Genomic DNA, 16210 nt, shown 5'->3' on the forward strand with positions numbered 1-16210 from the left:
CGTTCGTCATTACAACACAAAAAATTCCCTAAAGATATATCTAAAAAAAGGAAAAAGTAATTATATGCATATGCAAGTTGCTAAGTTAAATCAAATTCGCTCATGGGGTGTCATGTCGACAACGTGAATGTACTTACTACAAAAACACTCAAATACAGTATTAATTAATAATTTTTAAGACATCATTCTTATACAATTTTTATTGTAGAAAACTCAGGTCCACTAACCATGGAAACACATTTATTAACAAATATATACATATTGAAAAGAATGATAACATTTTGTCAACAATATACATCTTTTTTTTTTACCAGCTGGAATTATATATTGGATATCGATAATAATTACAAAGATTTCAAACCACATATGATGTTTTTGATGGGTTAAAAGTACTTACGGCTACTCCTAAGCCCCCCCCCCCCAATTCAGGTGGACCCATATAATTTCTTTTACAAAAAAGCTCAAAATCAAAGAGAAAGTGTTTGGCTTTCGTCCATAAACACTTGATGAAGCCATGTAGGATGGTTTGAGGCAGCATACGACTGCAACCTGCACTCACTTGTAACACTCTAGGCTATTAAAAAGGTTCATCTGTTTGAGATTGAACTTTCCAAAATAATTCTCCAATACTTGAAAGTTTGCAACAAAAACTTGCCCTCCATAGCTTCATATCTGAAAGATGGCCATGCTTGCGGTTTATTAATAGCATCAACCAGAAACTTTTCCTGAAAAGCAAAAATCACTTTCTCAATTTTGTGACTTCTCATGCTTTTTATAGCCCACATAAGAGATATAAACTGTGCTTCTTTTTGGTCGGTTACTTTGGAGAAAGCCCTTCTACTATGGAGTAGGACAACACCATTGTGATCTCGCAATACCCAAGCACCACCATCCAGTTCATTTCTTTTGGACCACGAAGTACCTATATTACACTTTAACCAGTCCTTAGGCGGAGGCACCCATAACTTGCCATCCTGACTGAAACCTCCACTGAGGTTGACATCTTCATTCACCTGCCTGTTATCCAACAGAGGATCTACCTCTTCATCAATTGTTTGAGCCTCGATCCACTCAAACCAATCATCTTTCGCTTTTTGAGCCGAATCAACAAGTGAGAAACATACCCCTTCAAAAGCCATCTGATTCCTATTCCTCCATAATCTCCACAGCACCCAAGGAAAAATTTTCCTTATCTCCTTGAGCCAAACATTATTTTTCTGGTTTATAAGAAGGTAATGTATGTTGGAGATTACAGAACCGTTATGGAAACCAAACTCTAGCGAGGGAACTCCTGCAACCGCCCAGGTTTGTCTCGCTATGGGACATACAAAAAGAACATGGTTTATAGATTCCCCTTCAAAACCAAAAATATGACATCTCTCATCAGTATGTAAGCCCCGAGCATTTAGAGCCAAAGCCACACAGGTAAAGCTCCAGACAAAATCTTCCATAAAAAGACATGTAATTTAGGGTCAGTGGGTACCTTCCATACTTGGGATTTCAGGACATTTATGGAGAGAAGTTGGTTAGCTTGGATTCTGATAGCTGAATTACTTGATTGAAAGGCTAGCCAATAAGCAGATTTGACTGTAAAGTCACCACTCTTGTTGAATCACCAAGAAAAGAAGTCCTCATGATATAGCACCGGTCTGATTTTGATGATTCTATGAATATCAACCGGCAAAAAATGCTCTTTCAACTTTTGGGGATCCCAAAATCTTCTTCTTTTATCAATCAGCTCAGAAACTCTGAGATTAGGGTTGAAAAAGCTATTTTTCCTCCAAGGTGGACACAAATCACCATCCTCAGTCCAATTTTCCATCCAAACCATTATAGTTTTACCATTATCTATGTTTTTGGTTAAACCTTTGATTAGAAGATCCCTCCCATGTAAGATGCTTCTTCAAGCAAAAGATGGTCTTCTTCCCAGGTTAGCTTTTAGAAAGTGTGAGGTAGGGAAGTACTTACTCTTCATCACCTGAGCAAAGAGACAATCAAAGAATTGTAGAATTCTCTAGGTTTGTTTAGCCAGTAGAACTTGATTGAAAGTTTTAATCTCTAAAACCCATTCCTCCTAGATCTTTTAGTAAACACAGCTTCTCCCAACTTTGCCAGTAGATTTTATTTGCATGCTTGATATTGTTCCACCTACCATCACACTCTCCAGGTTTGAACAAGTTGTTTTAGGAAGTTTGAAACAGGTCATGATGAAAACGGACATCCCTAAAACGATCGATTCTAATAAGACCTCTTTACCTCTTTGTGTTAGAGTTTTCGCGTACCATCCGGATAGTCAACAATATACATCAATCTGCACAAATGAACAAACAAATTGTTAGAAAATTAAGTAAACTTTATTACTTTCTGGTAACAATGTGGCTCCTTAGAAATCAGCTTCTCAACCAATGGCAATAGATTTGTATGGGGAAATTTGGTCCCATGGGTTCGACCAATTATCTTTTTTTTTTTCTTTCTTTGTATTGAAACTAATTCAACAAAAGCAACTTGAAGTGATAACACGAGGAACTAGTCACTAACTAATTGTTTAATTTAAAAGTGTGACGAGCTCTTGTAATGAATTAGTAAGCAAATAATAGATTAGGTTATTTTTATAATCATTTTTTTTTTATGACTTGATTTGATTTATTACTCGGAATGAGGGGTATAACTACATCTGGTCCACAAGTAGCCCATGCTCTGATGATACTATTACTAGTTTTCTATCCACTGATATAGTCTTGCAATATCCGTGACTTGATTGATAAGTTTAGTTATTAAATTCTAAACGTTAAGTATCACCTAGTTAGCCGAAGTTGAATTTAGGCTATTAGCGAAGTTGGGCTATTTTCAGGTTAGTCTCTCATATTAATTTTTTTTTATAACCAAAAGCGTTATTATTGTTGGCTCGTGAACAGAAGATAGATAAGATCTCTCCGTCACAAAGATATTATTTAAATTGCTGCTAAGAAAACATTATTATATGTACAATTAACGCTGCCACACCTTTGAAGATGTGATATATGTTCAAAAGGTGAACTACTTCAGAAAAACAGAGTACAAGTACAAGAACAGAACATCGGAATGTTTATTAACAATGAAGAAGACTTACACAAGAGTAGAAGGCACGAGAAGCTTCTAGAAGAGTAAAGAACTTCATGTTTACAATAGGAATGTAAACATGAGGAAAGAAGGAAATTTCCTTAAACATAAAGGAAAAGGAAATTGTCCAATTCCTATTAGGATTAGAATAGGTAGATTGCCTATTGTGTGGCAAAGACCTAGTTCTATAAATAGGGTGCTAAGACCGATTGAACACTTTAGCACAAACAAGAGAAAGTTAACCTAGCTACTAAGTTTTAGTCTTTAAGAAAAGAAAAAAGCTAAGAACTTAGAGAGAGCGTGAGGTTTCTTTAAAGAGAGTTTTGAGAGATTAGAAAATTGTTTAGAACAAACTTGTAAACAGATTTTCTATTAATCAAAAGAGAGTTTAAAGAAATCATTGGTTCATAGATCAGATCATAAGTTCTCACACTTTCAATTGGTATCAGAGCAACACTTGTTCGGATTACTACATGTGAGATTCTGCGGACAGGATGGATAGCTACGGAGATCTGATCAACAACAACAAAGTCATCTTGGATGATGGAAATTATGGGTTTTGGAAGTCGAGGATCAAATCCATCATAGGAGGTATTGACCGCCTTGCTTGGAAGACTGTTCTAGAAAAGTGGGAGGAACCAACGATCAAGGATGAATCAGGCAAGCGAATTCCCAAACCCGAAGCAGAATGGACTGATGAAGAACAAAAGAGATCAAAATACAACTCAAGAGCCTTAAGTGCTATTCATTGCAGTGTTGGGAGAAAACAGTTTGATTTGATTCAAGGATGTGAAACTGCTAAAGAAGCATGGGATATCCTTCAAATTCATTATGAAGGTACAACAAAAGTGCAGAATTCAAGAAAGGATATGTTGGCTTCTAGATTTGAGAATCTAAAGATGGAGGAACATGAATCAATTTCAGACTTTAGTTCAAAGTTGAGTGCTCTATCACAAGAAGCCTTAACTCTTGGGAAGACGTATAAGGATCAGAAGTTAGTCAAAAAGTTTTTAAGGTGTCTTCCATCTAGGTTTATGGGATACAAAACAGCCTTAACTGTCTCTCAAGATTTAGAAAATCTCAGTTACGGTGAAGTGGTTGGAATGCTACAGGCACACGAGATGGACCTTAATGGGATTAAGAAATCAAAAGGAATAGCTCTAGCAGTAAGCAAAGACTTAACTGATCAAGGAGAAGAAGATGTTGTGAGCTTGTTGGTAAGAAGATTTGATCGAGCTTTAAGAAGGATAGAACAAGGTCAAGGTCAAAAGAAGAGTAATTCATTCAAGAAGACAAGTGAAGACAAAAAGGCTGATATGCAGTGTCATGAATGTAAGGGATATGGTCATTTTATCCGAGAATGTCCAACAATCAAGTTACGAGATGCCAAGTGCACAATCTGTAAAGGGACTGGACACACACATGAGGAATGTGTGAGCAACTCTAAAGTCAAGAAAGAAAAGTCTATGATTAGCATTGAGAATGAATCAGATAGTGATAGCAGTAGCGAAGAAGAACTCATTAATTTAGTAGCTATGGTGGGTATTACTGAATTTGAGAATGGGGAAGAAGTAACTGATTCAGAATCAGAAGGAGATGAAGTTCTTGACATTGTTCAGAGTTACAAGGAAGTGCGAAATACACTTATTTCTCTAGGAAAGGAAAATCAAGTTTTGATAACTGAAAAACTTCGTTTAGAAGCACTTGTTATGTCGTTACAGAATGAATTGGTGGATGAGAAAAAGCTGGCTAAAGATTCGCTAGATCTGATGAAAGAGAAGTTGGTCTTATCGGCAAAAGCTGACAAGCTTGAAGAAGAGCTACTTAGAGAAAGGAATAAATCTACAGAACTACAAACTGAATTAGACCAACAACATAGGAAGATTCATATGTTTGCAGGAACCAAGCAACTTGACAAAATTTTGAGCTATGGGAGAACTGAGAAGACTCATAGAGGATTAGGCTTTAATGAGAACATGGGAGCTAAATCACAGACAACCAAATTTGTATCTGCGGGAGCCTATCAATCTGAGAAGGAGACATCTTATGGTGTTTCTAATGGATCTTTGACTTGTTACTTTTGTGGAAAAATCGGTCACTACAAACGTTTTTGTTACAAATATTGGCAGAAGGTCTGTACCTTAAAGCAACAAGGAAGATTTTTCTGGAATGGAGTTAGAAGACAAGTTTGGATGAAGAAAGCTGACCTATATCAATCGGAATCAATGGTAGCCTCAGGATCAGGGTTTAGATGCAATATGGCCATGATTACTGAAGAACAAGAAGAAACGAAATCAATGTGCGATATGGCTTTGATTACTGAAGAACAAGAAGACAAGGAGCCTTGGTTTTTTGACAGCGGTTGCTCAAGACATATGACTGGAACAAAGAGTAATCTACAGAATATCAAGAAATTGAAAGGAGGTACAGTAACATTTGGAGATGGAAGTCATGGTTTTATACAAGGCAAAGGTACAACACGTGATACAGAGCTTCCACAACTGGTGAATGTGTATCTAGTTCAAGGACTGCGTGCAAATTTAATAAGCATTAGTCAACTCTGTGACGAAGGATTGTCAGTTTTATTCACAAAAGTTGATTGCAAAGCATTGGATGTGTCGGGTAATGTCAAGTTATATGGTGTAAGATCTGGGAATAATTGTTAGATGTGGGAGAAACATTCAATCAAATGTTACAGTGCTAGAGGGAGTATAGATCTATGGCATCAACGACTTGGACATATGAATACAAGGAATCTTGCTACTCTTGTGAATAAAGAGATAATTCGAGGAGTACCTAAGCTTAAAGGGGAAGACAATATGGTGTGTGGGCCTTGTAATCAGGGAAAACAGGTCAAAATTCAGCACAAAAAGGTTCCATATGTTCAGTCAAAATCAGCTCTGGATCTGGTTCACATGGATTTAATGGGACCAATGCAAGTAGAAAGCCTAGCAGGAAAGAAATATGTGTTTGTTTTAGTTGATGATTACTCCAGATACACTTGGGTTCGTTTTATTCGTGAGAAGTCAGATACAATAGACAGCTTCAAGATTTTAGCTTTACAACTACTGAATGAACGAGGAGGAATCAAGAAAATTCGAAGTGATCATGGTGGAGAATTTCAAAATGAGGCTATGAAGGAGTTTTGTGAGCAACATGGGATTGCACATCAATTCTCAGCACCAAGGACTCCACAACAGAATGGAGTAGTAGAAAGAAAGAATAGAACTCTTCAGGAAATGGCTAGAGCAATGATACATGGAAATCAAGTTCCTAAGAAATTCTGGGCTGAAGCATTGAACACTGCGTGTTATATAATTAACAGAGTTTATGTCCGAAGGGATACTACAAAAACACCCTATGAGTTGTGGAGAGGCAAAACACCAAATCTGAGTTACTTCCATGTGTTTGGATGCAAATGCTATATCTTAAATGACAAAGATTATCTTGGCAAATTTGATTCCAGAAGTGATGAAGGCATGTTTTTGGGTTATGCCGAAAGTAGTACAACATTCAGAGTCTACAACAGACGTACAGGTTTAATCATGGAATCAGTGAATGTAGTCTTTGACGATCAATCTGTAGCTGTACAAGATGATGATTCAGACAGTGATTCAGAACAGGTAAGCATCACTAAAGCACACAATGAAGTTTCTGAGTTGGATGTTCCAGTTACAAAACCAGAAGAAGTACAACAAGTTCATAAGAATCATTCCGCATCTGATGTTATTGGGGACTTAAATGAGAAAATGAAGACTCGAGGAGTGCAGACTGACTTTAAGAAAATGACAAGTTACTTTACAACTCTAGAAACTGTTTTCTATGAGTGTTTTGTGTCAATGATCGAACCAAAGAATCATATAGAAGCTGTTCAAGATGATTTTTGGATCATAGCCATGGAAGAAGAACTAGAACAGTTTGAGCGTAATGATGTTTGGGAACTGGTTCGTAGACCAATAGATGTGAATATTATTGGTACTAAGTGGATTTTCAAAAACAAGATTGATGAGAGTGGTGTTGTAGTTCGCAATAAAGCAAGATTAGTTGCACAAGGGTATACACAGATTGAAGGTGTAGATTTTGAAGAAACTTTTGCACCAGTAGCAAGGCTTGAGTCAATAAGACTGTTTCTTGGAATGGCTTGCATTCTGAACTTCAAAGTTTTTCAAATGGATGTTAAGAGTGCCTTCTTGAATGGGATCTTGCAAGAGGAAGTGTATGTTGAACAACCCAAAGGGTTTGAAGATCCAATTAGGCCTGAGTATGTATATAAACTAAAAAAGGCTCTTTATGGTTTGAAGCAAGCCCCAAGAGCTTGGTATGAAAGGCTGACTAGTTTTCTTATGGAGCAGAACTATAACAGGGGAAGTGTGGACAAGACTCTGTTTATTTTGGAACAAGGTGGTGATATTATGATGGTTCAAATTTATGTTGATGACATTATCTTTAGAAGTACTTCAAAAGAGTTGGTGGATAGATTTGTGAGTAGTATGACACAAGAATTTGAGATGCGTCTGGTTGGAGAATTGTAGTATTTTCTTGGGTTGCAGATTACACAGTCAGATCAAGGTATTTTTATTTCACAAAGTACTTATGCTAAACAACTTCTTAAGAAGTTTCAGATGGATAAGTGCAAAGAAGCTGTGATACCTATGAGCACTTCATTGAAACTGTCAAAAGATGTTGATGGTAAGGATGTAGATGTCAAGCAATACAGAGGAATGATTGGGAGCTTACTATATCTTACAGCTAGTAGACCAGATTTGAGTTTTAGTGTGGGTATATGTGCAAGGTATCAGTCAAAACCAAAACAGTCTCATCTTGAAGCAGTCAAGCGAATTATCAAGTATGTCAAAGGAACTGTTGATTTTGGGATTTGGTACTCTAAAGGTTCGAACAAAGGGTTGTTTGGTTACTGTGATGCAGATTATGCAGGAAGTGTAACAGATCGAAAGAGTACAAGTGGAGGTTGTTTCTTTCTAGGCAACAATCTAATAGCCTGGTTGAGTAAGAAGCAAAATTCAGTGTCCTTGTCTACAACTGAATCAGAATATATAGCAATGGGGAGTTGTTGTACTCAATTATTGTGGATGAAGCAGATATCAGCTGATTATGGTATGGATTCAGGGGAACTACAAGTATATTGTGATAACAAAAGTGCAATTGATATCTCTAAGAATCCTGTTCAACATTCAAGGACCAAGCACATTGATGTAAGACATCACTTTATCAGAGAACTGGTTGAGAGAAAGCAGGTTCAGATTGATCATGTTGATACTGAAGATCAGTTAGCAGATATATTCACAAAGGCTTTAGATTTTAATCGTTTTTCAACTTTAAGAAATTCAATTGGGGTTTGTGAGATGTGAGTCTTTGTGGGGCTGGTTCAAGAGCAAGATCGAGAAGATGTGGAGTTTAAGGTTAATTAAATGGTTTAATTTGAGCGGATTATATGATTTTGATTATATTTTTGGAGAAAATCGGTTTAATTTTGGTTAAAGTTTTAAGAAGATTTGCTCGAGACTTGTTTGATTTATGAAGCATAGGTTGTATCGATGGGGAGAAGATAAAAAAAGATAATAATAAGACTTTTTATTTGGTATTGTCTTTGGTTGTATCGAAGAAAAAAAAACATTGTGTGGTGTTCTTCGGGTGTATCGACGATTTGAGAAGATGGTGAGATCAACTCGACGAGGGTTGGTAAGAGGAGGAAGGAGATCAACGGAAACTCGAGATGATGGTAGGTTTAGTCGACCTCAGTTGGTTGATGAATCGAGTAGTGATGAAGATCAATCTCACTTTGTCGATAAATCCGGTGGTGATGCTCAAATCGATTCAATAGAAGGTGAAGATTCTTCACAGAATGACCAATCGGAACCAGATGATCAAGTCTTTGAGATGGAAGATGAAGAATCTTCAAAGAATGAATCGGCACAAGAAATTAGCGATGAAGAAACCATTGGTAATGAGGAAATCGATTCTGACCCTGAGGAAATTCGTGTGCAAGAATCGCTTAAGCGTCGAACAGTAAAACGGAGAAAGACAAAGCAAGGATCTTCTTCTACACCGAAGCGGTCAAAATTCGCAGAATCAAGTGACAAGAGGACAAGGGGAAAGTTTAGGTCTGATGTGTTTGTGTAAAAAGCTGCTCAAGCCAGGTATTCCCAGCTTATAACTAGGGAGTTTATAGAAGAAAGGAATTTAGATTTCTCGCAACCTGATGAATTTGGGATTTTTGATAAAATCATGGAGTTGGGATTACAAGAATCAGTTCAAGGGTTATCGTTATATGTCAAGGAAGTGATATGTGAGTTTTATGCCAATTTACCAAACGAAAAGGCCAAAGATGGTGTTAAGGTGTTCATTAGAGGGCAGTGGTATGAATTCTCTCCTAGGATGATCAATGAGGCGTTTAATCTAGATTATTTGACTTTAGATGAGAACAAAGCCAGTGATGCGGTTAATAAGCTGAGTAAGAATGAGCTTGCAGTAGTTCTAAGTGGAAAAGATAAGTTGCCTTGGTCGAAGTTGAAAGTTAGGGATCTTCCTGGAGAGGTTGCAGCTCTTTTGATGTTCGCTGCTTATAACTGGGTTCCATCTGGTCATCCGAATCATCCTTCAGTCGAACGTGCTCGAGTTGTGTATAAGCTGATTAAAGGTATTCGTTTTGATCTCGGACAGCTGATCTATGATCAGATTGTGGGTATGAAGTGGAGTGATCCTTCAAGGCGTGTGATTTTTCCTCGGACAATTTTTGGAACTCTTAAGATTCAGGATGGTCCACTTGAGTGGTCAAATGCAGAAGAAGAAGTTACAGCTAAGTTCTACACTAAAGATGTTCGAACTGGATATGCTTATGGGGTTAAACACGGGTTACTCACTGAGGATGGACATCCTATACCAGTTCAAGAACAAACAAATGAGGGATTTTCTTCGGCATCTGAGGTAATTCAGTTGGGTAGCATTCGTGTGCCACAGTTAGGTCAAGCAGATGAGGAGAGTTCATATGCAGCTTTGGTCGATACATCACAAGCTCTTCAGAGACTTACAGAAGTAGTACAGAGGCTCATACAGAATCATCCACTTTCCAAGATGATTTGAGTTGTTTTTAACTGTTGTATTCTCAAGCATGGGGAGATGGAGAAGAAGCTGGTCTGAGATTCTGGGGGAGCTTTGAGCTTAGCTTCTAGCTGGTCTGAGATTCTGGGGGAGCTTTGAGCTTAGCTTTGTGTTTTCATTATAACTTTGGAAGTTTTTTCGGTGATCATTTTGGTTCATTTTGTTTGGATGTTTGACTTTGGCTTAATGATCCGTTTTAGGATTCTGTTATGAACTGTTGACCTTGGTTTTAAGATATTTGTTTTATCTAAGCCAAAATTTATTATGCTTGAGAAACACAAAGTTAAAAAGGGGGAGATTGAAGATGTGATATATGTTCAAAAGGTGAACTACTTCAGAAGAACAGAGTACAAGTACAAGAACAGAACATCGGGATGTTTATTAACAATCAAGAAGACTTACACAAGAGTAGAAGGCACGAGAAGCTTCTAGAAGAGTAAAGAACTTCATGTTTACAATAGGAATGTAAACATGAGGAAAGAAGGAAATTTCCTTAAACATAAAGGAAAAGGAAATTGTCCAATTCCTATTAGGATTAGAATAGGTAGATTGCCTATTGTGTGGCAAAGACCTAGTTCTATAAATAGGGTGCTAAGGCCGATTGAACACTTTAGCACAAACAAGAGAAAGTTAACCTAGCTACTAAGTTTTAGTCCTTAAGAAAAGAAAAGAGCTAAGAACTTAGAGAGATCGTGAGGTTTCTTTAAAGAGAGTTTTGAGAGATTAGAAAATTGTTTAGAACAAACTTGTAAACAGATTTTCTATTAATCAAAAGAGAGTTTAAAGAAATCATTGGTTCATAGATCAGATCATAAATTCTCACATTTTCAACTTTTTGTAAGATAAATGTAAATAATGTCTGATGTCATTGGTACCGCAACATTGTAAAGTGTAAACCATTTTCATTCCACTATTCTTTGAACTTTTTCCTATTAAACAAAAACAAAAATAAACGTCCGGAAACTCATTGTAGTTTATTAATACATCTTAATAAAGACTAAAGAGTCAAGAGTAACATTTTTTCCCTTTATATTGGATCGTAAAAAGAAGTAAAAAGCTAATCCGGCTTAGTTTCCAAACAAAAATAAAATTAAAAATGCTCACTAAATTAGACTGGATTATCTTGATAAACATGCGCAAGATCCATGAATAAAATTGGAATTGCCAAATTTTCAAGAAACAAACAAAAAAAACTAAATATAAAAAGTAAACAAATACAAAATATATTCCAATAATTAAGTTGCTTATTTCTCATTTTTGATTTTTATGTATTGATGTCTCAATAATTTTTTATTAAGGTTAATTACTTAATAGGAATGTAAGAAAGTAAGTTGAAGATATATTATACACGCTACATTTGTAAATAGTATTCAATCTATTTCGAGCTTTTTTTGTTTTTTTTTGTTTTTTTTTTGAAAACGTGTAGCTTATTTGCTTAGTAATCACCGTTATCTGCTTGACAAAAAGAAAGAAAGTAATCACCATTATCTAAACTAGCTCCAAGAAGGTGTTACATGTATATTATTTTCTTTTTAGTAGATCTTATCCAAAAACTTATCCGAAATACTTCAAAGACACGACCTTTGATATTCGTATTTGATCTGAGAAATATGAAACGAATTAAGAATACGATCGATCCCCAATAAAATAGATGTGTAATTTGGGAGTATATAGTACAATATTGGTATTTTTATAATACTAATTAGATACACAATACTTAAAAAAAAAAGAAATCAGATACACAATAACACAAGATTTTAGCATATTACCCGGCTGCCGACAGTAGATGCGTGGGTATGACTTCGCGCAGTCATACAAGTGTCATTATAGTATACTTCATTGATCTTTAACTGAGCAAGTTTCTTATGTCGCACCAAATAGTATAAGTATAAACTATTAAGTTTATGTCACTGAAGAAGTTAAGATAATAATTTCCAGCGATATTAAACTAATTAATCCAAACAATATAAATGTGGATAACCATTTTGCTTTGTATATATATGTATATATATATATATATATTTTTGGCATCAAGCATTTGCTTTCTTTTTTCATCACATTCCATCGATAAATATCAGCATTCTCTTTACTTTTCTTAAACTAATTTTTTCTTTGTTAATTCTAACTAACAAGTTGCTGTAACGTGTATGTTGTTTGTCCTTACTCTTCAATTATACTCATTTTTCTTAGAAGATAATATAAATTTCTCTTAGTTGATGTAATGAGATTAGAGTGCATAGTTGTAGACTTGTAGAGAAAGTCACAAGTGTATGTAGGATATAATACTTAATCTTGAGAATGATTTGAATTGATTAGTCCTCTACTCCTCTCGATACATTTTTATACCAATGTTCTTACTTCTAACTGGAAGTTAAAAGGTGGTCTACAAAAATTGCTACGTTTTAATTATTTACCAAAATTTAAACACTAGTAATAATATTGTGACCATTTCTGTGTAAATATGAACACACTAAGAACGCGTTTTCCTTGTGATATAAGAACGTGTTATCCTTATGATATAAGAACGTGTTTTTCTTAGGATATAAGAATCCGTTCTTCCTACGATTATAAATGTACATTCTAGTAGTTTCCTTATATAGACTCCATTGTATCCCTATAAATAGTTTGTAACTAGGTTATTATTATACAAGGAATGAGAATCTCTCCTTCTCCTCTATTCTAACCTAGCAGCCCCATCTTTCTCTATTGATCATTCTATCTCATTCTCTATTCTTCTCATACTCATCTGTTTGTAATTCTTACATGGTATCAGGCAGTAACGCTCCTATTGTGTTTATTCTCAAAATTTCCTCTTCCGCACCAGAATATCATCATGGATCTCATCAAAACCCTAATCATCCCTGTTACACTCAAAGGTGGAAACTACTTGCTATGGGCAAGAACCACAAAGACAGCACTGTGCGGTCACGGGCTCTGGAAGCACATTGAGAGCAATGAAGCTGTGAAGGAGCCGACGACCAAACAATAAGGAAAGAGATCGTTGTGTGTGACAACGACAAGTGGTTCCAAGAGAACCAAAGTGTTTTAGCCTTCATCCAAAATTCCTTGGATGCTCCGATTCTTGAGTCTTACTCATATTGTGAGACAGCTAAGGATCTTTGGAATACCCTACAAAATGTGTTTGGTAATGTCCAATCTGAGTCGTGTGTTTGAGGTAAAGAGAGCAATTAACAATCTCAACCAGGAAGACATGGAGTTTACTAAACACTTTGGGAAGTTCAGATCTCTTTGGGCAGAGTTGGAAATCTTAAGGCCTAACTCGGTGGATCTAGTGGTTCTAAATGAACGCTGTGAACAAGACAAGGTGTTTAGCTTGCTCTTGACGTTGAATTCGTCATACATTGATCTCATCAAACATATTCTTCGTTCAAATAAGCTTCCAAGTCTTGATGATGTGTGCAATCAAATTCAAAAGGAGCATGGTTCCATTGGTTTGTTTTGAGCAAAAGGTGATCTTATCACAGCCAACAAAGGAGAGGTAGCTGTTGCAAACAAGGGCTACTATATAAATGATGGAAAGAACCGGTTCATATGTGATCATTGCAAGAAGCCTGGACATCTTAAGGAGAAATGTTGGGCTCTTCATCCACATTTTCGCCCGAGAGGAACTAATCCAAGAGCGAATCAAGCGAGTGGATATGGTGAAATACAAGCTCTAATGGTTCCTCAAATCACTAAAGGAAACAGATCAGCGTTAGCAGCCTCCTCGGAGTTGGTGAGAAAATCTGATCTCGATGCACTCATCAAGGCTCTAAAAGAGTCTTCTGGTAACGCCTATCTTACTCTCAATGCTATGAAACCTCTTATTGTTGATTCTGGAGCCTCTCACCATATGATTATTGATTCTAAGCTAATTAGAGATATAAAACCGACTTTAGGAAATGTGATCATAGCCAATGGAGATAAAGTACCTATTGAAGGAATAGGAAACTTAAACTTGTTTGAGTAAACATCTAAAGATTTTTATATGCCTAGATTCACCTCTAATTTGTTATCAGTTAAAAGGGCGACTAATGATCTTAATTGTTATGGAATATTTGGCCCTAATGATGTTTATTTTCAAGATATTAAAACGAGTAGAGTGCTTGGAAAAGGAACCACTAAAGATGATCTTTATGTGCTTGAGGATTCAAACTTATCTACTTCCCTTTCGTCATGTTTTAAATCAATATTTGATAAGGCTAATAGTTCAGTGTGGCATGCTAGACTTGGTCATCCCCATTTTTGTGCTTTGGAACTTTTGTTGCCTAGTATTTCGTTTAAGAATAATGATGGTGAAGCTTGCATCCTTGGTAAACATTGCAAAACTGTTTTTCCTGTGTCCTCAACTATATATGAGCATTGTTTTGACTTAATTCATTCTGATGTTTGGACTTCACCTTGCTTATCTCGTGAAAATCATGAATATTTTGTTACTTTTATTGATGAAAAATCAAAATATACTTGGCTAACCTTGCTTCCTTCTAAGGATAGAGTTCTTGATGCTTTTACAAACTTTCAAAACTATGTGACTAACCATTATAATGGCAAGATTAAATTTTGAGATCAGATAATGATGGGGAGTATACAAGTCATGCGTTCAAACAACATTTGGCCAAACATGGGATTGTTCACCAAACGAGTTGTCCTTATAAACCCCAACAAAATGGCGTAGCTGAAAGGAAGAATAGACATCTTATGGAGGTTGCTCGATCTATGATGTTTCACACAAATGTACCAAAGAAGTTCTGGGGAGATCCTGTTGTAACAGCATGCTACTTGATCAATCGAGCTCCAACAAAAACACTGAGTGATATCTCTCTATTTGAAGTACTTAACAAAATTAAACCGTCTATTAATCACGTACGTGTATTTGGATGTGTGTGTTATGTCTTAAAACCAGGTGAGCAGCGTGACAAGCTTGACGCTAAGAGTGTCAAGAGCATGTTTATTGGCTACTCAACTACTCAAAAGGGATATAAGTGTTATGAACCTGAAGCTAGGAGGGTTCTGGTCTGAAGGGATGTCGAGTTCTTAGAATCTAAGGGATTCTATAATACAAGTAATTGGGAGGACTTGAAAGATCTTCCCTACTCTTCATCAGATAGAGTAGACAATCTCCGCATTCTTCTTGAAAGGCTTGGAGTTGCGAATAATCAACATCAACCTTGTTCTTCTCTGGAAGAAACTGATAGTCCTCATAGTCAAGAAGTAGATGATTATGATAAAGCTGAAGATGAACTGAAAAATCTAGGTGAAGAACGTGTATCCGAGGAGGATGATCTTGCTTCCGGGGGAGAAGAACCTAAATTAGAGGAAGAAGATCATGTGGAAGAACATCCGACTCAGGTTGAGGCTACAGAGGTTGAGGCTACAGAGGATGAGGCTACAAAGGTTGAGGCTACAGAGGATGAAGCTATTGAAGTTATTCCCCTCTGACGAAGTGAAAGACTCAAGTCTTCTCCTAAGAACTGGAAAAATCCTCGCATCTTCTACNCAAAAGGGATATAAGTGTTATGAACCTGAAGCTAGGAGGGTTCTGGTCTGAAGGGATGTCGAGTTCTTAGAATCTAAGGGATTCTATAATACAAGTAATTGGGAGGACTTGAAAGATCTTCCCTACTCTTCATCAGATAGAGTAGACAATCTCCGCATTCTTCTTGAAAGGCTTGGAGTTGCGAATAATCAACATCAACCTTGTTCTTCTCTGGAAGAAACTGATAGTCCTCATAGTCAAGAAGTAGATGATTATGATAAAGCTGAAGATGAACTGAAAAATCTAGGTGAAGAACGTGTATCCGAGGAGGATGATCTTGCTTCCGGGGGAGAAGAACCTAAATTAGAGGAAGAAGATCATGTGGAAGAACATCCGACTCAGGTTGAGGCTACAGAGGTTGAGGCTACAGAGGATGAGGCTACAAAGGTTGAGGCTACAGAGGATGAAGCTATTGAAGTTATTCCCCTCTGACGAAGTGAAAGACTCAAGTCTTCT

The sequence above is a fragment of the Camelina sativa genome, chromosome 6, assembly GCF_000633955.1.
Source record: "Camelina sativa cultivar DH55 chromosome 6, Cs, whole genome shotgun sequence".
Lineage (NCBI taxonomy): Eukaryota > Viridiplantae > Streptophyta > Magnoliopsida > Brassicales > Brassicaceae > Camelina > Camelina sativa.